Consider the following 22844-nt stretch of genomic DNA (forward strand, 5'->3'; position numbering starts at 1 on the left):
AGTCCTTCTCAGCTGCTGTGTTTTTGGAACTCAGGGCTTTCTGGTTAATAGAGCCCTTACCCTAGGCGTAACTCAAACCTTAACCCTAGGAAGGAAAATCATCCTATGGTTCGGGATGGTCTCATGGAAATATCAGTGGTGGCAGCCAAGTTGCGTCACTTTTGCGCTCCCCTTGGGATGCCTTTCGCAGCTGCAGTGTGCCTGGAGCCCAGGGCTTCCTGGTTTTAAAAGTCCTAGGCCTAAGCCTAACAGTAACCCTAGGAAGGTAAATCAGCCGGGTATTAGGGTTCTTCCTAAGGGAAAAGCCGTGAAAGCAGCCATGTTGTGGCACTTCTGCACTCCCTTTGGGATGCCTTTGGCAGATGAAGTAAGCCTGGAACTCAGGGCTTCCTGGTTAAAGAAATCCAAGCCCTAGGCTGAACGCTAACCCTAACCCTAGGCAGATAAATCAGCCTAGGTATAGGGATGGTGCCAAGGAAAAAGCTGTGAAAGCTGCCATGTTGTTGCACTTTTGTACTCCCCTTGGGATGCCTTGAACAGCTGCAGTGTGCCTGGAGCTAAGGGCTTCCTAGTTTCAAAAATCCTAGCCCTAGGCCTAAGCCTAACAGTAACCCTGGGAAGGTAAATCAGCCTGGTGTTAGGCTTCTTGCCAAGGAAAAAGCCGTGAAAGCAGCCATGTTGTGGCACTTTTGCACTCCCTTTTGGATGCCTTTCACAGCTCCAGTGTGCCTGGAACTCAGGGCTTCCTGATTTTAAAAATCCTAGCCCTAGGCCGAACCCCAACCCTAAGACGAGAAAGGCAAATCAGCCAGGAATTAGGCATGTCCCCAAGGAAAAAGCTGTGGAGGCAGGCATGTTGTGCTACTTTTGCGCTCTTCTTGGCTAGTCCTTCGCAGCTGCTGTGTTCTTGGAACTCAGGGCTTTCTGGTTAATAGAACGCTTACGCTAGGCGTAACTCAAACCTTAACCCTAGGAAGGAAAATCAACCTATGGTTCGGGATGGTCTCATGGAAATATCAGTGGTGGCAGCCAAGTTGCGTCACTTTTGCGCTCCCCTTGGGATGCCTTTCGCAGCTGCAGTGTGCCTGGAGCCCAGGGCTTCCTGGTTTTAAAAGTCCTAGGCCTAAGCCTAACAGTAACCCTAGGAAGGTAAATCAGCCGGGTATTAGGGTTCTTCCTAAGGGAAAAGCCGTGAAAGCAGCCATGTTGTGGCACTTCTGCACTCCCTTTGGGATGCCTTTGGCAGATGAAGTAAGCCTGGAACTCAGGGCTTCCTGGTTAAAGAAATCCAAGCCCTAGGCTGAACCCTAACCCTAACCCTAGGCAGATAAATCAGCCTAGGTATAGGGATGGTGCCAAGGAAAAAGCTGTGAAAGCTGCCATGTTGTTGCACTTTTGTACTCCCCTTGGGATGCCTTGAACAGCTGCAGTGTGCCTGGAGCCCAGGGCTTCCTAGTTTTAAAAATCCTAGCCCTAGGCCTAAGCCTAACAGTAACCCTGGGAAGGTAAATCAGCCTGGTGTTAGGCTTCTTGCCAAGGAAAAAGCCGTGAAAGCAGCCATGTTGTGGCACTTTTGCACTCCCTTTTGGATGCCTTTCACAGCTCCAGTGTGCCTGCAACTCAGGGCTTCCTGATTTTAAAAATCCTAGCCCTAGGCCGAACCCCAACCCTAAGACGAGAAAGGCAAATCAGCCAGGAATTAGGCATGTCCCCAAGGAAAAAGCTGTGGAGGCAGGCATGTTGTGCTACTTTTGCGCTCTTCTTGGCTAGTCCTTCGCAGCTGCTGTGTTCTTGGAACTCAGGGCTTTCTGGTTAATAGAGCCCTTACCCTAGGCGTAACTCAAACCTTAACCCTAGGAAGGAAAATCAACCTATGGTTCGGGATGGTCTCATGGAAATATCAGTGGTGGCAGCCAAGTTGCGTCACTTTTGCGCTCCCCTTGGGATGCCTTTCGCAGCTGCAGTGTGCCTGGAGCCCAGGGCTTCCTGGTTTTAAAAGTCCTAGGCCTAAGCCTAACAGTAACCCTAGGAAGGTAAATCAGCCGGGTATTAGGGTTCTTCCTAAGGGAAAAGCCGTGAAAGCAGCCATGTTGTGGCACTTCTGCACTCCCTTTGGGATGCCTTTGGCAGATGAAGTAAGCCTGGAACTCAGGGCTTCCTGGTTAAAGAAATCCAAGCCCTAGGCTGAACGCTAACCCTAACCCTAGGCAGATAAATCAGCCTAGGTATAGGGATGGTGCCAAGGAAAAAGCTGTGAAAGCTGCCATGTTGTTGCACTTTTGTACTCCCCTTGGGATGCCTTGAACAGCTGCAGTGTGCCTGGAGCCCAGGGCTTCCTAGTTTTAAAAATCCTAGCCCTAGGCCTAAGCCTAACAGTAACCCTGGGAAGGTAAATCAGCCTGGTGTTAGGCTTCTTGCCAAGGAAAAAGCCGTGAAAGCAGCCATGTTGTGGCACTTTTGCACTCCCTTTTGGATGCCTTTCACAGCTCCAGTGTGCCTGGAACTCAGGGCTTCCTGATTTTAAAAATCCTAGCCCTAGGCCGAACCCCAACCCTAAGACGAGAAAGGCAAATCAGCCAGGAATTAGGCATGTCCCCAAGGAAAAAGCTGTGGAGGCAGGCATGTTGTGCTACTTTTGCGCTCTTCTTGGCTAGTCCTTCGCAGCTGCTGTGTTCTTGGAACTCAGGGCTTTCTGGTTAATAGAGCCCTTACCCTAGGCGTAACTCAAACCTTAACCCTAGGAAGGAAAATCAACCTATGGTTCGGGATGGTCTCATGGAAATATCAGTGGTGGCAGCCAAGTTGCGTCACTTTTGCGCTCCCCTTGGGATGCCTTTCGCAGCTGCAGTGTGCCTGGAGCCCAGGGCTTCCTGGTTTTAAAAGTCCTAGGCCTAAGCCTAACAGTAACCCTAGGAAGGTAAATCAGCCGGGTATTAGGGTTCTTCCTAAGGGAAAAGCCGTGAAAGCAGCCATGTTGTGGCACTTCTGCACTCCCTTTGGGATGCCTTTGTCAGATGAAGTAAGCCTGGAACTCAGGGCTTCCTGGTTAAAGAAATCCAAGCCCTAGGCTGAACGCTAACCCTAACCCTAGGCAGATAAATCAGCCTAGGTATAGGGATGGTGCCAAGGAAAAAGCTGTGAAAGCTGCCATGTTGTTGCACTTTTGTACTCCCCTTGGGATGCCTTGAACAGCTGCAGTGTGCCTGGAGCCAAGGGCTTCCTAGTTTTAAAAATCCTAGCCCTAGGCCTAAGCCTAACAGTAACCCTGGGAAGGTAAATCAGCCTGGTGTTAGGCTTCTTGCCAAGGAAAAAGCCGTGAAAGCAGCCATGTTGTGGCACTTTTGCACTCCCTTTTGGATGCCTTTCACAGCTCCAGTGTGCCTGGAACTCAGGGCTTCCTGATTTTAAAAATCCTAGCCCTAGGCCGAACCCCAACCCTAAGACGAGAAAGGCAAATCAGCCAGGAATTAGGCATGTCCCCAAGGAAAAAGCTGTGGAGGCAGGCATGTTGTGCTACTTTTGCGCTCTTCTTGGCTAGTCCTTCGCAGCTGCTGTGTTCTTGGAACTCAGGGCTTTCTGGTTAATAGAGCCCTTACCCTAGGCGTAACTCAAACCTTAACCCTAGGAAGGAAAATCAACCTATGGTTCGGGATGGTCTCATGGAAATATCAGTGGTGGCAGCCAAGTTGCGTCACTTTTGCGCTCCCCTTGGGATGCCTTTCGCAGCTGCAGTGTGCCTGGAGCCCAGGGCTTCCTGGTTTTAAAAGTCCTAGGCCTAAGCCTAACAGTAACCCTAGGAAGGTAAATCAGCCGGGTATTAGGGTTCTTCCTAAGGGAAAAGCCGTGAAAGCAGCCATGTTGTGGCACTTCTGCACTCCCTTTGGGATGCCTTTGGCAGATGAAGTAAGCCTGGAACTCAGGGCTTCCTGGTTAAAGAAATCCAAGCCCTAGGCTGAACGCTAACCCTAACCCTAGGCAGATAAATCAGCCTAGGTATAGGGATGGTGCCAAGGAAAAAGCTGTGAAAGCTGCCATGTTGTTGCACTTTTGTACTCCCCTTGGGATGCCTTGAACAGCTGCAGTGTGGCTGGAGCCCAGGGCTTCCTAGTTTCAAAAATCCTAGCCCTAGTCCTAAGCCTAAGAGTAACCCTGGGAAGGTAAATCAGCCTGGTGTTAGGCTTCTTGCCAAGGAAAAAGCCGTGAAAGCAGCCATGTTGTGGCACTTTTGCACTCCCTTTTGGATGCCTTTCACAGCTCCAGTGTGCCTGGAACTCAGGGCTTCCTGATTTTAAAAATCCTAGCCCTAGGCCGAACCCCAACCCTAAGACGAGAAAGGCAAATCAGCCAGGAATTAGGCATGTCCCCAAGGAAAAAGCTGTGGAGGCAGGCATGTTGTGCTACTTTTGCGCTCTTCTTGGCTAGTCCTTCGCAGCTGCTGTGTTCTTGGAACTCAGGGCTTTCTGGTTAATAGAGCCCTTACCCTAGGCGTAACTCAAACCTTAACCCTAGGAAGGAAAATCAACCTATGGTTTGGGATGGTCTCATGGAAATATCAGTGGTGGCAGCCAAGTTGCGTCACTTTTGCGCTCCCCTTGGGATGCCTTTCGCAGCTGCAGTGTGCCTGGAGCCCAGGGCTTCCTGGTTTTAAAAGTCCTAGGCCTAAGCCTAACAGTAACCCTAGGAAGGTAAATCAGCCGGGTATTAGGGTTCTTCCTAAGGGAAAAGCCGTGAAAGCAGCCATGTTGTGGCACTTCTGCACTCCCTTTGGGATGCCTTTGGCAGATGAAGTAAGCCTGGAACTCAGGGCTTCCTGGTTAAAGAAATCCAAGCCCTAGGCTGAACGCTAACCCTAACCCTAGGCAGATAAATCAGCCTAGGTATAGGGATGGTGCCAAGGAAAAAGCTGTGAAAGCTGCCATGTTGTTGCACTTTTGTACTCCCCTTGGGATGCCTTGAACAGCTGCAGTGTGCCTGGAGCCCAGGGCTTCCTAGTTTTAAAAATCCTAGCCCTAGTCCTAAGCCTAAGAGTAACCCTGGGAAGGTAAATCAGCCTGGTGTTAGGCTTCTTGCCAAGGAAAAAGCCGTGAAAGCAGCCATGTTGTGGCACTTTTGCACTCCCTTTTGGATGCCTTTCACAGCTCCAGTGTGCCTGGAACTCAGGGCTTCCTGATTTTAAAAATCCTAGCCCTAGGCCGAACCCCAACCCTAAGACGAGAAAGGCAAATCAGCCAGGAATTAGGCATGTCCCCAAGGAAAAAGCTGTGGAGGCAGGCATGTTGTGCTACTTTTGCGCTCTTCTTGGCTAGTCCTTCGCAGCTGCTGTGTTCTTGGAACTCAGGGCTTTCTGGTTAATAGAGCCCTTACCCTAGGCGTAACTCAAACCTTAACCCTAGGAAGGAAAATCAACCTATGGTTCGGGATGGTCTCATGGAAATATCAGTGGTGGCAGCCAAGTTGCGTCACTTTTGCGCTCCCCTTGGGATGCCTTTCGCAGCTGCAGTGTGCCTGGAGCCCAGGGCTTCCTGGTTTTAAAAGTCCTAGGCCTAAGCCTAACAGTAACCCTAGGAAGGTAAATCAGCCGGGTATTAGGGTTCTTCCTAAGGGAAAAGCCGTGAAAGCCGCCATGTTGTGGCACTTCTGCACTCCCTTTGGGATGCCTTTGGCAGATGAAGTAAGCCTGGAACTCAGGGCTTCCTGGTTAAAGAAATCCAAGCCCTAGGCTGAACGCTAACCCTAACCCTAGGCAGATAAATCAGCCTAGGTATAGGGATGGTGCCAAGGAAAAAGCTGTGAAAGCTGCCATGTTGTTGCACTTTTGTACTCCCCTTGGGATGCCTTGAACAGCTGCAGTGTGCCTGGAGCCCAGGGCTTCCTAGTTTCAAAAATCCTAGCCCTAGGCCTAAGCCTAAGAGTAACCCTGGGAAGGTAAATCAGCCTGGTGTTAGGCTTCTTGCCAAGGAAAAAGCCGTGAAAGCAGCCATGTTGTGGCACTTTTGCACTCCCTTTTGGATGCCTTTCACAGCTCCAGTGTGCCTGGAACTCAGGGCTTCCTGATTTTAAAAATCCTAGCCCTAGGCCGAACCCCAACCCTAAGACGAGAAAGGCAAATCAGCCAGGAATTAGGCATGTCCCCAAGGAAAAAGCTGTGGAGGCAGGCATGTTGTGCTACTTTTGCGCTCTTCTTGGCTAGTCCTTCGCAGCTGCTGTGTTCTTGGAACTCAGGGCTTTCTGGTTAATAGAGCCCTTACCCTAGGCGTAACTCAAACCTTAACCCTAGGAAGGAAAATCAACCTATGGTTCGGGATGGTCTCATGGAAATATCAGTGGTGGCAGGCAAGTTGCGTCACTTTTGCGCTCCCCTTGGGATGCCTTTCGCAGCTGCAGTGTGCCTGGAGCCCAGGGCTTCCTGGTTTTAAAAGTCCTAGGCCTAAGCCTAACAGTAACCCTAGGAAGGTAAATCAGCCGGGTATTAGGGTTCTTCCTAAGGGAAAAGCCGTGAAAGCAGCCATGTTGTGGCACTTCTGCACTCCCTTTGGGATGCCTTTGGCAGATGAAGTAAGCCTGGAACTCAGGGCTTCCTGGTTAAAGAAATCCAAGCCCTAGGCTGAACGCTAACCCTAACCCTAGGCAGATAAATCAGCCTAGGTATAGGGATGGTGCCAAGGAAAAAGCTGTGAAAGCTGCCATGTTGTTGCACTTTTGTACTCCCCTTGGGATGCCTTGAACAGCTGCAGTGTGCCTGGAGCCAAGGGCTTCCTAGTTTTAAAAATCCTAGCCCTAGGCCTAAGCCTAACAGTAACCCTGGGAAGGTAAATCAGCCTGGTGTTAGGCTTCTTGCCAAGGAAAAAGCCGTGAAAGCAGCCATGTTGTGGCACTTTTGCACTCCCTTTTGGATGCCTTTCACAGCTCCAGTGTGCCTGGAACTCAGGGCTTCCTGATTTTAAAAATCCTAGCCCTAGGCCGAACCCCAACCCTAAGACGAGAAAGGCAAATCAGCCAGGAATTAGGCATGTCCCCAAGGAAAAAGCTGTGGAGGCAGGCATGTTGTGCTACTTTTGCGCTCTTCTTGGCTAGTCCTTCGCAGCTGCTGTGTTCTTGGAACTCAGGGCTTTCTGGTTAATAGAGCCCTTACCCTAGGCGTAACTCAAACCTTAACCCTAGGAAGGAAAATCAACCTATGGTTCGGGATGGTCTCATGGAAATATCAGTGGTGGCAGCCAAGTTGCGTCACTTTTGCGCTCCCCTTGGGATGCCTTTCGCAGCTGCAGTGTGCCTGGAGCCCAGGGCTTCCTGGTTTTAAAAGTCCTAGGCCTAAGCCTAACAGTAACCCTAGGAAGGTAAATCAGCCGGGTATTAGGGTTCTTCCTAAGGGAAAAGCCGTGAAAGCAGCCATGTTGTGGCACTTCTGCACTCCCTTTGGGATGCCTTTGGCAGATGAAGTAAGCCTGGAACTCAGGGCTTCCTGGTTAAAGAAATCCAAGCCCTAGGCTGAACGCTAACCCTAACCCTAGGCAGATAAATCAGCCTAGGTATAGGGATGGTGCCAAGGAAAAAGCTGTGAAAGCTGCCATGTTGTTGCACTTTTGTACTCCCCTTGGGATGCCTTGAACAGCTGCAGTGTGGCTGGAGCCCAGGGCTTCCTAGTTTCAAAAATCCTAGCCCTAGTCCTAAGCCTAAGAGTAACCCTGGGAAGGTAAATCAGCCTGGTGTTAGGCTTCTTGCCAAGGAAAAAGCCGTGAAAGCAGCCATGTTGTGGCACTTTTGCACTCCCTTTTGGATGCCTTTCACAGCTCCAGTGTGCCTGGAACTCAGGGCTTCCTGATTTTAAAAATCCTAGCCCTAGGCCGAACCCCAACCCTAAGACGAGAAAGGCAAATCAGCCAGGAATTAGGCATGTCCCCAAGGAAAAAGCTGTGGAGGCAGGCATGTTGTGCTACTTTTGCGCTCTTCTTGGCTAGTCCTTCGCAGCTGCTGTGTTCTTGGAACTCAGGGCTTTCTGGTTAATAGAGCCCTTACCCTAGGCGTAACTCAAACCTTAACCCTAGGAAGGAAAATCAACCTATGGTTTGGGATGGTCTCATGGAAATATCAGTGGTGGCAGCCAAGTTGCGTCACTTTTGCGCTCCCCTTGGGATGCCTTTCGCAGCTGCAGTGTGCCTGGAGCCCAGGGCTTCCTGGTTTTAAAAGTCCTAGGCCTAAGCCTAACAGTAACCCTAGGAAGGTAAATCAGCCGGGTATTAGGGTTCTTCCTAAGGGAAAAGCCGTGAAAGCAGCCATGTTGTGGCACTTCTGCACTCCCTTTGGGATGCCTTTGGCAGATGAAGTAAGCCTGGAACTCAGGGCTTCCTGGTTAAAGAAATCCAAGCCCTAGGCTGAACGCTAACCCTAACCCTAGGCAGATAAATCAGCCTAGGTATAGGGATGGTGCCAAGGAAAAAGCTGTGAAAGCTGCCATGTTGTTGCACTTTTGTACTCCCCTTGGGATGCCTTGAACAGCTGCAGTGTGCCTGGAGCCCAGGGCTTCCTAGTTTTAAAAATCCTAGCCCTAGTCCTAAGCCTAACAGTAACCCTGGGAAGGTAAATCAGCCTGGTGTTAGGCTTCTTGCCAAGGAAAAAGCCGTGAAAGCAGCCATGTTGTGGCACTTTTGCACTCCCTTTTGGATGCCTTTCACAGCTCCAGTGTGCCTGGAACTCAGGGCTTCCTGATTTTAAAAATCCTAGCCCTAGGCCGAACCCCAACCCTAAGACGAGAAAGGCAAATCAGCCAGGAATTAGGCATGTCCCCAAGGAAAAAGCTGTGGAGGCAGGCATGTTGTGCTACTTTTGCGCTCTTCTTGGCTAGTCCTTCGCAGCTGCTGTGTTCTTGGAACTCAGGGCTTTCTGGTTAATAGAGCCCTTACCCTAGGCGTAACTCAAACCTTAACCCTAGGAAGGAAAATCAACCTATGGTTCGGGATGGTCTCATGGAAATATCAGTGGTGGCAGCCAAGTTGCGTCACTTTTGCGCTCCCCTTGGGATGCCTTTCGCAGCTGCAGTGTGCCTGGAGCCCAGGGCTTCCTGGTTTTAAAAGTCCTAGGCCTAAGCCTAACAGTAACCCTAGGAAGGTAAATCAGCCGGGTATTAGGGTTCTTCCTAAGGGAAAAGCCGTGAAAGCCGCCATGTTGTGGCACTTCTGCACTCCCTTTGGGATGCCTTTGGCAGATGAAGTAAGCCTGGAACTCAGGGCTTCCTGGTTAAAGAAATCCAAGCCCTAGGCTGAACGCTAACCCTAACCCTAGGCAGATAAATCAGCCTAGGTATAGGGATGGTGCCAAGGAAAAAGCTGTGAAAGCTGCCATGTTGTTGCACTTTTGTACTCCCCTTGGGATGCCTTGAACAGCTGCAGTGTGCCTGGAGCCCAGGGCTTCCTAGTTTCAAAAATCCTAGCCCTAGGCCTAAGCCTAAGAGTAACCCTGGGAAGGTAAATCAGCCTGGTGTTAGGCTTCTTGCCAAGGAAAAAGCCGTGAAAGCAGCCATGTTGTGGCACTTTTGCACTCCCTTTTGGATGCCTTTCACAGCTCCAGTGTGCCTGGAACTCAGGGCTTCCTGATTTTAAAAATCCTAGCCCTAGGCCGAACCCCAACCCTAAGACGAGAAAGGCAAATCAGCCAGGAATTAGGCATGTCCCCAAGGAAAAAGCTGTGGAGGCAGGCATGTTGTGCTACTTTTGCGCTCTTCTTGGCTAGTCCTTCGCAGCTGCTGTGTTCTTGGAACTCAGGGCTTTCTGGTTAATAGAGCCCTTACCCTAGGCGTAACTCAAACCTTAACCCTAGGAAGGAAAATCAACCTATGGTTCGGGATGGTCTCATGGAAATATCAGTGGTGGCAGGCAAGTTGCGTCACTTTTGCGCTCCCCTTGGGATGCCTTTCGCAGCTGCAGTGTGCCTGGAGCCCAGGGCTTCCTGGTTTTAAAAGTCCTAGGCCTAAGCCTAACAGTAACCCTAGGAAGGTAAATCAGCCGGGTATTAGGGTTCTTCCTAAGGGAAAAGCCGTGAAAGCAGCCATGTTGTGGCACTTCTGCACTCCCTTTGGGATGCCTTTGGCAGATGAAGTAAGCCTGGAACTCAGGGCTTCCTGGTTAAAGAAATCCAAGCCCTAGGCTGAACGCTAACCCTAACCCTAGGCAGATAAATCAGCCTAGGTATAGGGATGGTGCCAAGGAAAAAGCTGTGAAAGCTGCCATGTTGTTGCACTTTTGTACTCCCCTTGGGATGCCTTGAACAGCTGCAGTGTGGCTGGAGCCCAGGGCTTCCTAGTTTTAAAAATCCTAGCCCTAGGCCTAAGCCTAACAGTAACCCTGGGAAGGTAAATCAGCCTGGTGTTAGGCTTCTTGCCAAGGAAAAAGCCGTGAAAGCAGCCATGTTGTGGCACTTTTGCACTCCCTTTTGGATGCCTTTCACAGCTGCAGTGTGCCTGGAACTCAGGGCTTCCTGATTTTAAAAATCCTAGCCCTAGGCCGAACCCCAACCCTAAGACGAGAAAGGCAAATCAGCCAGGAATTAGGCATGTCCCCAAGGAAAAAGCTGTGGAGGCAGGCATGTTGTGCTACTTTTGCGCTCTTCTTGGCTAGTCCTTCGCAGCTGCTGTGTTCTTGGAACTCAGGGCTTTCTGGTTAATAGAACCCTTACCCTAGGCGTAACTCAAACCTTAACCCTAGGAAGGAAAATCAACCTATGGTTTGGGATGGTCTCATGGAAATATCAGTGGTGGCAGCCAAGTTGCGTCACTTTTGCGCTCCCCTTGGGATGCCTTTCGCAGCTGCAGTGTGCCTGGAGCCCAGGGCTTCCTGGTTTTAAAAGTCCTAGGCCTAAGCCTAACAGTAACCCTAGGAAGGTAAATCAGCCGGGTATTAGGGTTCTTCCTAAGGGAAAAGCCGTGAAAGCAGCCATGTTGTGGCACTTCTGCACTCCCTTTGGGATGCCTTTGGCAGATGAAGTAAGCCTGGAACTCAGGGCTTCCTGGTTAAAGAAATCCAAGCCCTAGGCTGAAGCCTAACCCTAACCCTAGGCAGATAAATCAGCCTAGGTATAGGGATGGTGCCAAGGAAAAAGCTGTGAAAGCTGCCATGTTGTTGCACTTTTGTACTCCCCTTGGGATGCCTTGAACAGCTGCAGTGTGGCTGGAGCCCAGGGCTTCCTAGTTTCAAAAATCCTAGCCCTAGGCCTAAGCCTAACAGTAACCCTGGGAAGGTAAATCAGCCTGGTGTTAGGCTTCTTGCCAAGGAAAAAGCCGTGAAAGCAGCCATGTTGTGGCACTTTTGCACTCCCTTTTGGATGCCTTTCACAGCTGCAGTGTGCCTGGAACTCAGGGCTTCCTGATTTTAAAAATCCTAGCCCTAGGCCGAACCCCAACCCTAAGACGAGAAAGGCAAATCAGCCAGGAATTAGGCATGTCCCCAAGGAAAAAGCTGTGGAGGCAGGCATGTTGTGCTACTTTTGCGCTCTTCTTGGCTAGTCCTTCGCAGCTGCTGTGTTCTTGGAACTCAGGGCTTTCTGGTTAATAGAACGCTTACGCTAGGCGTAACTCAAACCTTAACCCTAGGAAGGAAAATCAACCTATGATTCGGGATGGTCTCATGGAAATATCAGTGGTGGCAGGCAAGTTGCGTCACTTTTGCGCTCCCCTTGGGATGCCTTTCGCAGCTGCAGTGTGCCTGGAGCCCAGGGCTTCCTGGTTTTAAAAGTCCTAGGCCTAAGCCTAACAGTAACCCTAGGAAGGTAAATCAGCCGGGTATTAGGGTTCTTCCTAAGGGAAAAGCCGTGAAAGCAGCCATGTTGTGGCACTTCTGCACTCCCTTTGGGATGCCTTTGGCAGATGAAGTAAGCCTGGAACTCAGGGCTTCCTGGTTAAAGAAATCCAAGCCCTAGGCTGAACGCTAACCCTAACCCTAGGCAGATAAATCAGCCTAGGTATAGGGATGGTGCCAAGGAAAAAGCTGTGAAAGCTGCCATGTTGTTGCACTTTTGTACTCCCCTTGGGATGCCTTGAACAGCTGCAGTGTGGCTGGAGCCCAGGGCTTCCTAGTTTTAAAAATCCTAGCCCTAGGCCTAAGCCTAACAGTAACCCTGGGAAGGTAAATCAGCCTGGTGTTAGGCTTCTTGCCAAGGAAAAAGCCGTGAAAGCAGCCATGTTGTGGCACTTTTGCACTCTCTTTTGGATGCCTTTCACAGCTGCAGTGTGCCTGGAACTCAGGGCTTCCTGATTTTAAAAATCCTAGCCCTAGGCCGAACCCCAGCCCTAAGACGAGAAAGGCAAATCAGCCAGGAATTAGGCATGTCCCCAAGGAAAAAGCTGTGGAGGCAGGCATGTTGTGGTACTTTTGCGCTCTTCTTGGCTAGTCCTTCGCAGCTGCTGTGTTCTTGGAACTCAGGGCTTTCTGGTTAATAGAGCCCTTACCCTAGGCGTAACTCAAACCTTAACCCTAGGAAGGAAAATCAACCTATGGTTTGGGATGGTCTCATGGAAATATCAGTGGTGGCAGCCAAGTTGCGTCACTTTTGCGCTCCCCTTGGGATGCCTTTCGCAGCTGCAGTGTGCCTGGAGCCCAGGGCTTCCTGGTTTTAAAAGTCCTAGGCCTAAGCCTAACAGTAACCCTAGGAAGGTAAATCAGCCGGGTATTAGGGTTCTTCCTAAGGGAAAAGCCGTGAAAGCAGCCATGTTGTGGCACTTCTGCACTCCCTTTGGGATGCCTTTGGCAGATGAAGTAAGCCTGGAACTCAGGGCTTCCTGGTTAAAGAAATCCAAGCCCTAGGCTGAACGCTAACCCTAACCCTAGGCAGATAAATCAGCCTAGGTATAGGGATGGTGCCAAGGAAAAAGCTGTGAAAGCTGCCATGTTGTTGCACTTTTGTACTCCCCTTGGGATGCCTTGAACAGCTGCAGTGTGCCTGGAGCCAAGGGCTTCCTAATTTTAAAAATCCTAGCCCTAGGCCTAAGCCTAACAGTAACCCTGGGAAGGTAAATCAGCCTGGTGTTAGGCTTCTTGCCAAGGAAAAAGCCGTGAAAGCAGCCATGTTGTGGCACTTTTGCACTCCCTTTTGGATGCCTTTCACAGCTCCAGTGTGCCTGGAACTCAGGGCTTCCTGATTTTAAAAATCCTAGCCCTAGGCCGAACCCCAACCCTAAGACGAGAAAGGCAAATCAGCCAGGAATTAGGCATGTTCCCAAGGAAAAAGCTGTGGAGGCAGGCATATTGTGGTACTTTTGCGCTCTTCTTGGCTAGTCCTTCGCAGCTGCTGTGTTCTTGGAACTCAGGGCTTTCTGGTTAATAGAGCCCTTACCCTAGGCGTAACTCAAACCTTAACCCTAGGAAGGAAAATCAGCCTATGGTTCGGGATGGTCTCATGGAAATATCAGTGGTGGCAGCCAAGTTGCGTCACTTTTGCGCTCCCCTTGGGATGCCTTTCGCAGCTGCAGTGTGCCTGGAGCCCAGGGCTTCCTGGTTTTAAAAGTCCTAGGCCTAAGCCTAACAGTAACCCTAGGAAGGTAAATCAGCCGGGTATTAGGGTTCTTGCTAAGGGAAAAGCCGTGAAAGCAGCCATGTTGTGGCACTTCTGCACTCCCTTTGGGATGCCTTTGGCAGATGAAGTAAGCCTGGAACTCAGGGCTTCCTGGTTAAAGAAATCCAAGCCCTAGGCTGAACCCTAACCCTAACCCTAGGCAGATAAATCAGCCTAGGTATAGGGATGGTGCCAAGGAAAAAGCTGTGAAAGCTGCCATGTTGTTGCACTTTTGTACTCCCCTTGGGATGCCTTGAACAGCTGCAGTGTGCCTGGAGCTAAGGGCTTCCTAGTTTCAAAAATCCTAGCCCTAGACCTAAGCCTAAGAGTAACCCTGGGAAGGTAAATCAGCCTGGTGTTAGGCTTCTTGCCAAGGAAAAAGCCGTGAAAGCAGCCATGTTGTGGCACTTTTGCACTCCCTTTTGGATGCCTTTCACAGCTCCAGTGTGCCTGGAACTCAGGGCTTCCTGATTTTAAAAATCCTAGCCCTAGGCCGAACCCCAACCCTAAGACGAGAAAGGCAAATCAGCCAGGAATTAGGCATGTCCCCAAGGAAAAAGCTGTGGAGGCAGGCATGTTGTGCTACTTTTGCGCTCTTCTTGGCTAGTCCTTCGCAGCTGCTGTGTTCTTGGAACTCAGGGCTTTCTGGTTAATAGAACGCTTACGCTAGGCGTAACTCAAACCTTAACCCTAGGAAGGAAAATCAACCTATGGTTCGGGATGGTCTCATGGAAATATCAGTGGTGGCAGCCAAGTTGCGTCACTTTTGCGCTCCCCTTGGGATGCCTTTCGCAGCTGCAGTGTGCCTGGAGCCCAGGGCTTCCTGGTTTTAAAAGTCCTAGGCCTAAGCCTAACAGTAACCCTAGGAAGGTAAATCAGCCGGGTATTAGGGTTCTTCCTAAGGGAAAAGCCGTGAAAGCAGCCATGTTGTGGCACTTCTGCACTCCCTTTGGGATGCCTTTGGCAGATGAAGTAAGCCTGGAACTCAGGGCTTCCTGGTTAAAGAAATCCAAGCCCTAGGCTGAACCCTAACCCTAACCCTAGGCAGATAAATCAGCCTAGGTATAGGGATGGTACCAAGGAAAAAGCTGTGAAAGCTGCCATGTTGTTGCACTTTTGTACTCCCCTTGGGATGCCTTGAACAGCTGCAGTGTGCCTGGAGCCCAGGGCTTCCTAGTTTTAAAAATCCTAGCCCTAGGCCTAAGCCTAACAGTAACCCTGGGAAGGTAAATCAGCCTGGTGTTAGGCTTCTTGCCAAGGAAAAAGCCGTGAAAGCAGCCATGTTGTGGCACTTTTGCACTCTCTTTTGGATGCCTTTCACAGCTGCAGTGTGCCTGGAACTCAGGGCTTCCTGATTTTAAAAATCCTAGCCCTAGGCCGAACCCCAACCCTAAGACGAGAAAGGCAAATCAGCCAGGAATTAGGCATGTCCCCAAGGAAAAAGCTGTGGAGGCAGGCATGTTGTGGTACTTTTGCGCTCTTCTTGGCTAGTCCTTCGCAGCTGCTGTGTTCTTGGAACTCAGGGCTTTCTGGTTAATAGAGCCCTTACCCTAGGCGTAACTCAAACCTTAACCCTAGGAAGGAAAATCAACCTATGGTTCGGGATGGTCTCATGGAAATATCAGTGGTGGCAGCCAAGTTGCGTCACTTTTGCGCTCCCCTTGGGATGCCTTTCGCAGCTGCAGTGTGCCTGGAGCCCAGGGCTTCCTGGTTTTAAAAGTCCTAGGCCTAAGCCTAACAGTAACCCTAGGAAGGTAAATCAGCCGGGTATTAGGGTTCTTCCTAAGGGAAAAGCCGTGAAAGCAGCCATGTTGTGGCACTTCTGCACTCCCTTTGGGATGCCTTTGGCAGATGAAGTAAGCCTGGAACTCAGGGCTTCCTGGTTAAAGAAATCCAAGCCCTAGGCTGAACGCTAACCCTAACCCTAGGCAGATAAATCAGCCTAGGTATAGGGATGGTGCCAAGGAAAAAGCTGTGAAAGCTGCCATGTTGTTGCACTTTTGTACTCCCCTTGGGATGCCTTGAACAGCTGCAGTGTGCCTGGAGCCAAGGGCTTCCTAGTTTTAAAAATCCTAGCCCTAGGCCTAAGCCTAACAGTAACCCTGGGAAGGTAAATCAGCCTGGTGTTAGGCTTCTTGCCAAGGAAAAAGCCGTGAAAGCAGCCATGTTGTGGCACTTTTGCACTCCCTTTTGGATGCCTTTCACAGCTCCAGTGTGCCTGGAACTCAGGGCTTCCTGATTTTAAAAATCCTAGCCCTAGGCCGAACCCCAACCCTAAGACGAGAAAGGCAAATCAGCCAGGAATTAGGCATGTCCCCAAGGAAAAAGCTGTGGAGGCAGGCATGTTGTGCTACTTTTGCGCTCTTCTTGGCTAGTCCTTCGCAGCTGCTGTGTTCTTGGAACTCAGGGCTTTCTGGTTAATAGAGCCCTTACCCTAGGCGTAACTCAAACCTTAACCCTAGGAAGGAAAATCAGCCTATGGTTCGGGATGGTCTCATGGAAATATCAGTGGTGGCAGCCAAGTTGCGTCACTTTTGCGCTCCCCTTGGGATGCCTTTCGCAGCTGCAGTGTGCCTGGAGCCCAGGGCTTCCTGGTTTTAAAAGTCCTAGGCCTAAGCCTAACAGTAACCCTAGGAAGGTAAATCAGCCGGGTATTAGGGTTCTTCCTAAGGGAAAAGCCGTGAAAGCAGCCATGTTGTGGCACTTCTGCACTCCCTTTGGGATGCCTTTGGCAGATGAAGTAAGCCTGGAACTCAGGGCTTCCTGGTTAAAGAAATCCAAGCCCTAGGCTGAACCCTAACCCTAACCCTAGGCAGATAAATCAGCCTAGGTATAGGGATGGTGCCAAGGAAAAAGCTGTGAAAGCTGCCATGTTGTTGCACTTTTGTACTCCCCTTGGGATGCCTTGAACAGCTGCAGTGTGCCTGGAGCCCAGGGCTTCCTAGTTTCAAAAATCCTAGCCCTAGTCCTAAGCCTAAGAGTAACCCTGGGAAGGTAAATCAGCCTGGTGTTAGGCTTCTTGCCAAGGAAAAAGCCGTGAAAGCAGCCATGTTGTGGCACTTTTGCACTCCCTTTTGGATGCCTTTCACAGCTCCAGTGTGCCTGGAACTCAGGGCTTCCTGATTTTAAAAATCCTAGCCCTAGGCCGAACCCCAACCCTAAGACGAGAAAGGCAAATCAGCCAGGAATTAGGCATGTCCCCAAGGAAAAAGCTGTGGAGGCAGGCATGTTGTGCTACTTTTGCGCTCTTCTTGGCTAGTCCTTCGCAGCTGCTGTGTTCTTGGAACTCAGGGCTTTCTGGTTAATAGAGCCCTTACCCTAGGCGTAACTCAAACCTTAACCCTAGGAAGGAAAATCAACCTATGGTTCGGGATGGTCTCATGGAAATATCAGTGGTGGCAGCCAAGTTGCGTCACTTTTGCGCTCCCCTTGGGATGCCTTTCGCAGCTGCAGTGTGCCTGGAGCCCAGGCTTCCTGGTTTTAAAAGTCCTAGGCCTAAGCCTAACAGTAACCCTAGGAAGGTAAATCAGCCGGGTATTAGGGTTCTTCCTAAGGGAAAAGCCGTGAAAGCAGCCATGTTGTGGCACTTCTGCACTCCCTTTGGGATGCCTTTGGCAGATGAAGTAAGCCTGGAACTCAGGGCTTCCTGGTTAAAGAAATCCAAGCCCTAGGCTGAACGCTAACCCTAACCCTAGGCAGATAAATCAGCCTAGGTATAGGGATGGTGCCAAGGAAAAAGCTGTGAAATCTGCCATGTTGTTGCACTTTTGTACTCCCCTTGGGATGCCTTGAACAGCTGCAGTGTGGCTGGAGCCCAGGGCTTCCTAGTTTTAAAAATCCTAGCCCTAGGCCTAAGCCTAACAGTAACCCTGGGAAGGTAAATCAGCCTGGTGTTAGGCTTCTTGCCAAGGAAAAAGCCGTGAAAGCAGCCATGTTGTGGCACTTTTGCACTCCCTTTTGGATGCCTTTCACAGCTCCAGTGTGCCTGGAACTCAGGGCTTCCTGATTTTAAAAATCCTAGCCCTAGGCCGAACCCCAACCCTAAGACGAGAAAGGCAAATCAGCCAGGAATTAGGCATGTCCCCAAGGAAAAAGCTGTGGAGGCAGGCATGTTGTGCTACTTTTGCGCTCTTCTTGGCTAGTCCTTCGCAGCTGCTGTGTTCTTGGAACTCAGGGCTTTCTGGTTAATAGAACCCTTACCCTAGGCGTAACTCAAACCTTAAGCCTAGGAAGGAAAATCAACCTATGGTTTGGGATGGTCTCATGGAAATATCAGTGGTGGCAGCCAAGTTGCGTCACTTTTGCGCTCCCCTTGGGATGCCTTTCGCAGCTGCAGTGTGCCTGGAGCCCAGGGCTTCCTGGTTTTAAAAGTCCTAGGCCTAAGCCTAACAGTAACCCTAGGAAGGTAAATCAGCCGGGTATTAGGGTTCTTGCTAAGGGAAAAGCCGTGAAAGCAGCCATGTTGTGGCACTTCTGCACTCCCTTTGGGATGCCTTTGGCAGATGAAGTAAGCCTGGAACTCAGGGCTTCCTGGTTAAAGAAATCCAAGCCCTAGGCTGAAGCCTAACCCTAACCCTAGGCAGATAAATCAGCCTAGGTATAGGGATGGTGCCAAGGAAAAAGCTGTGAAAGCTGCCATGTTGTTGCACTTTTGTACTCCCCTTGGGATGCCTTGAACAGCTGCAGTGTGGCTGGAGCCCAGGGCTTCCTAGTTTTAAAAATCCTAGCCCTAGGCCTAAGCCTAACAGTAACCCTGGGAAGGTAAATCAGCCTGGTGTTAGGCTTCTTGCCAAGGAAAAAGCCGTGGAAGCAGCCATGTTGTGGTACTTTTGCACTCCCTTTTGGATGCCTTTCACAGCTCCAGTGTGCCTGGAACTCAGGGCTTCCTGATTTTAAAAATCCTAGCCCTAGGCCGAACCCCAGCCCTAAGACGAGAAAGGCAAATCAGCCAGGAATTAGGCATGTCCCCAAGGAAAAAGCTGTGGAGGCAGGCATATTGTGGTACTTTTGCGCTCTTCTTGGCTAGTCCTTCGCAGCTGCTGTGTTTTTGGAACTCAGGGCTTTCTGGTTAATAGAGCCCTTACCCTAGGCGTAACTCAAACCTTAACCCTAGGAAGGAAAATCAGCCTATGGTTCGGGATGGTCTCATGGAAATATCAGTGGTGGCAGCCAAGTTGCGTCACTTTTGCGCTCCCCTTGGGATGCCTTTCGCAGCTGCAGTGTGCCTGGAGCCCAGGGCTTCCTGGTTTTAAAAGTCCTAGGCCTAAGCCTAACAGTAACCCTAGGAAGGTAAATCAGCCGGGTATTAGGGTTCTTCCTAAGGGAAAAGCCGTGAAAGCAGCCATGTTGTGGCACTTCTGCACTCCCTTTGGGATGCCTTTGGCAGATGAAGTAAGCCTGGAACTCAGGGCTTCCTGGTTAAAGAAATCCAAGCCCTAGGCTGAACCCTAACCCTAACCCTAGGCAGATAAATCAGCCTAGGTATAGGGATGGTGCCAAGGAAAAAGCTGTGAAAGCTGCCATGTTGTTGCACTTTTGTACTCCCCTTGGGATGCCTTGAACAGCTGCAGTGTGCCTGGAGCTAAGGGCTTCCTAGTTTTAAAAATCCTAGCCCTAGGCCTAAGCCTAACAGTAACCCTGGGAAGGTAAATCAGCCTGCTGTTAGGCTTCTTGCCAAGGAAAAAGCCGTGAAAGCAGCCATGTTGTGGCACTTTTGCACTCCCTTTTGGATGCCTTTCACAGCTCCAGTGTGCCTGGAACTCAGGGCTTCCTGATTTTAAAAATCCTAGCCCTAGGCCGAACCCCAACCCTAAGACGAGAAAGGCAAATCAGCCAGGAATTAGGCATGTCCCCAAGGAAAAAGCTGTGGAGGCAGGCATGTTGTGCTACTTTTGCGCTCTTCTTGGCTAGTCCTTCGCAGCTGCTGTGTTCTTGGAACTCAGGGCTTTCTGGTTAATAGAACGCTTACGCTAGGCGTAACTCAAACCTTAACCCTAGGAAGGAAAATCAACCTATGGTTCGGGATGGTCTCATGGAAATATCAGTGGTGGCAGCCAAGTTGCGTCACTTTTGCGCTCCCCTTGGGATGCCTTTCGCAGCTGCAGTGTGCCTGGAGCCCAGGGCTTCCTGGTTTTAAAAGTCCTAGGCCTAAGCCTAACAGTAACCCTAGGAAGGTAAATCAGCCGGGTATTAGGGTTCTTCCTAAGGGAAAAGCCGTGAAAGCAGCCATGTTGTGGCACTTCTGCACTCCCTTTGGGATGCCTTTGGCAGATGAAGTAAGCCTGGAACTCAGGGCTTCCTGGTTAAAGAAATCCAAGCCCTAGGCTGAACCCTAACCCTAACCCTAGGCAGATAAATCAGCCTAGGTATAGGGATGGTGCCAAGGAAAAAGCTGTGAAAGCTGCCATGTTGTTGCACTTTTGTACTCCCCTTGGGATGCCTTGAACAGCTGCAGTGTGCCTGGAGCCCAGGGCTTCCTAGTTTTAAAAATCCTAGCCCTAGGCCTAAGCCTAACAGTAACCCTGGGAAGGTAAATCAGCCTGGTGTTAGGCTTCTTGCCAAGGAAAAAGCCGTGAAAGCAGCCATGTTGTGGCACTTTTGCACTCCCTTTTGGATGCCTTTCACAGCTGCAGTGTGCCTGGAACTCAGGGCTTCCTGATTTTAAAAATCCTAGCCCTAGGCCGAACCCCAACCCTAAGACGAGAAAGGCAAATCAGCCAGGAATTAGGCATGTCCCCAAGGAAAAAGCTGTGGAGGCAGGCATGTTGTGGTACTTTTGCGCTCTTCTTGGCTAGTCCTTCGCAGCTGCTGTGTTCTTGGAACTCAGGGCTTTCTGGTTAATAGAGCCCTTACCCTAGGCGTAACTCAAACCTTAACCCTAGGAAGGAAAATCAACCTATGGTTCGGGATGGTCTCATGGAAATATCAGTGGTGGCAGCCAAGTTGCGTCACTTTTGCGCTCCCCTTGGGATGCCTTTCGCAGCTGCAGTGTGCCTGGAGCCCAGGGCTTCCTGGTTTTAAAAGTCCTAGGCCTAAGCCTAACAGTAACCCTAGGAAGGTAAATCAGCCGGGTATTAGGGTTCTTCCTAAGGGAAAAGCCGTGAAAGCAGCCATGTTGTGGCACTTCTGCACTCCCTTTGGGATGCCTTTGGCAGATGAAGTAAGCCTGGAACTCAGGGCTTCCTGGTTAAAGAAATCCAAGCCCTAGGCTGAACGCTAACCCTAACCCTAGGCAGATAAATCAGCCTAGGTATAGGGATGGTGCCAAGGAAAAAGCTGTGAAAGCTGCCATGTTGTTGCACTTTTGTACTCCCCTTGGGATGCCTTGAACAGCTGCAGTGTGCCTGGAGCCAAGGCCTTCCTAGTTTTAAAAATCCTAGCCCTAGGCCTAAGCCTAACAGTAACCCTGGGAAGGTAAATCAGCCTGGTGTTAGGCTTCTTGCCAAGGAAAAAGCCGTGAAAGCAGCCATGTTGTGGCACTTTTGCACTCCCTTTTGGATGCCTTTCACAGCTCCAGTGTGCCTGGAACTCAGGGCTTCCTGATTTTAAAAATCCTAGCCCTAGGCCGAACCCCAACCCTAAGACGAGAAAGGCAAATCAGCCAGGAATTAGGCATGTCCCCAAGGAAAAAGCTGTGGAGGCAGGCATGTTGTGCTACTTTTGCGCTCTTCTTGGCTAGTCCTTCGCAGCTGCTGTGTTCTTGGAACTCAGGGCTTTCTGGTTAATAGAGCCCTTACCCTAGGCGTAACTCAAACCTTAACCCTAGGAAGGAAAATCAGCCTATGGTTCGGGATGGTCTCATGGAAATATCAGTGGTGGCAGCCAAGTTGCGTCACTTTTGCGCTCCCCTTGGGATGCCTTTCGCAGCTGCAGTGTGCCTGGAGCCCAGGGCTTCCTGGTTTTAAAAGTCCTAGGCCTAAGCCTAACAGTAACCCTAGGAAGGTAAATCAGCCGGGTATTAGGGTTCTTCCTAAGGGAAAAGCCGTGAAAGCAGCCATGTTGTGGCACTTCTGCACTCCCTTTGGGATGCCTTTGGCAGATGAAGTAAGCCTGGAACTCAGGGCTTCCTGGTTAAAGAAATCCAAGCCCTAGGCTGAACCCTAACCCTAACCCTAGGCAGATAAATCAGCCTAGGTATAGGGATGGTGCCAAGGAAAAAGCTGTGAAAGCTGCCATGTTGTTGCACTTTTGTACTCCCCTTGGGATGCCTTGAACAGCTGCAGTGTGCCTGGAGCTAAGGGCTTCCTAGTTTCAAAAATCCTAGCCCTAGTCCTAAGCCTAAGAGTAACCCTGGGAAGGTAAATCAGCCTGGTGTTAGGCTTCTTGCCAAGGAAAAAGCCGTGAAAGCAGCCATGTTGTGGCACTTTTGCACTCCCTTTTGGATGCCTTTCACAGCTCCAGTGTGCCTGGAACTCAGGGCTTCCTGATTTTAAAAATCCTAGCCCTAGGCCGAACCCCAACCCTAAGACGAGAAAGGCAAATCAGCCAGGAATTAGGCATGTCCCCAAGGAAAAAGCTGTGGAGGCAGGCATGTTGTGCTACTTTTGCGCTCTTCTTGGCTAGTCCTTCGCAGCTGCTGTGTTCTTGGAACTCAGGGCTTTCTGGTTAATAGAGCCCTTACCCTAGGCGTAACTCAAACCTTAACCCTAGGAAGGAAAATCAACCTATGGTTCGGGATGGTCTCATGGAAATATCAGTGGTGGCAGCCAAGTTGCGTCACTTTTGCGCTCCCCTTGGGATGCCTTTCGCAGCTGCAGTGTGCCTGGAGCCCAGGGCTTCCTGGTTTTAAAAGTCCTAGGCCTAAGCCTAACAGTAACCCTAGGAAGGTAAATCAGCCGGGTATTAGGGTTCTTGCTAAGGGAAAAGCCGTGAAAGCAGCCATGTTGTGGCACTTCTGCACTCCCTTTGGGATGCCTTTGGCAGATGAAGTAAGCCTGGAACTCAGGGCTTCCTGGTTAAAGAAATCCAAGCCCTAGGCTGAACGCTAACCCTAACCCTAGGCAGATAAATCAGCCTAGGTATAGGGATGGTGCCAAGGAAAAAGCTGTGAAAGCTGCCATGTTGTTGCACTTTTGTACTCCCCTTGGGATGCCTTGAACAGCTGCAGTGTGCCTGGAGCTAAGGGCTTCCTAGTTTTAAAAATCCTAGCCCTAGGCCTAAGCCTAACAGTAACCCTGGGAAGGTAAATCAGCCTGGTGTTAGGCTTCTTGCCAAGGAAAAAGCCGTGAAAGCAGCCATGTTGTGGCACTTTTGCACTCCCTTTTGGATGCCTTTCACAGCTCCAGTGTGCCTGGAACTCAGGGCTT

This window comes from Ammospiza caudacuta, chromosome 13, assembly GCF_027887145.1.
Source record: "Ammospiza caudacuta isolate bAmmCau1 chromosome 13, bAmmCau1.pri, whole genome shotgun sequence".
NCBI lineage: Eukaryota > Metazoa > Chordata > Aves > Passeriformes > Passerellidae > Ammospiza > Ammospiza caudacuta.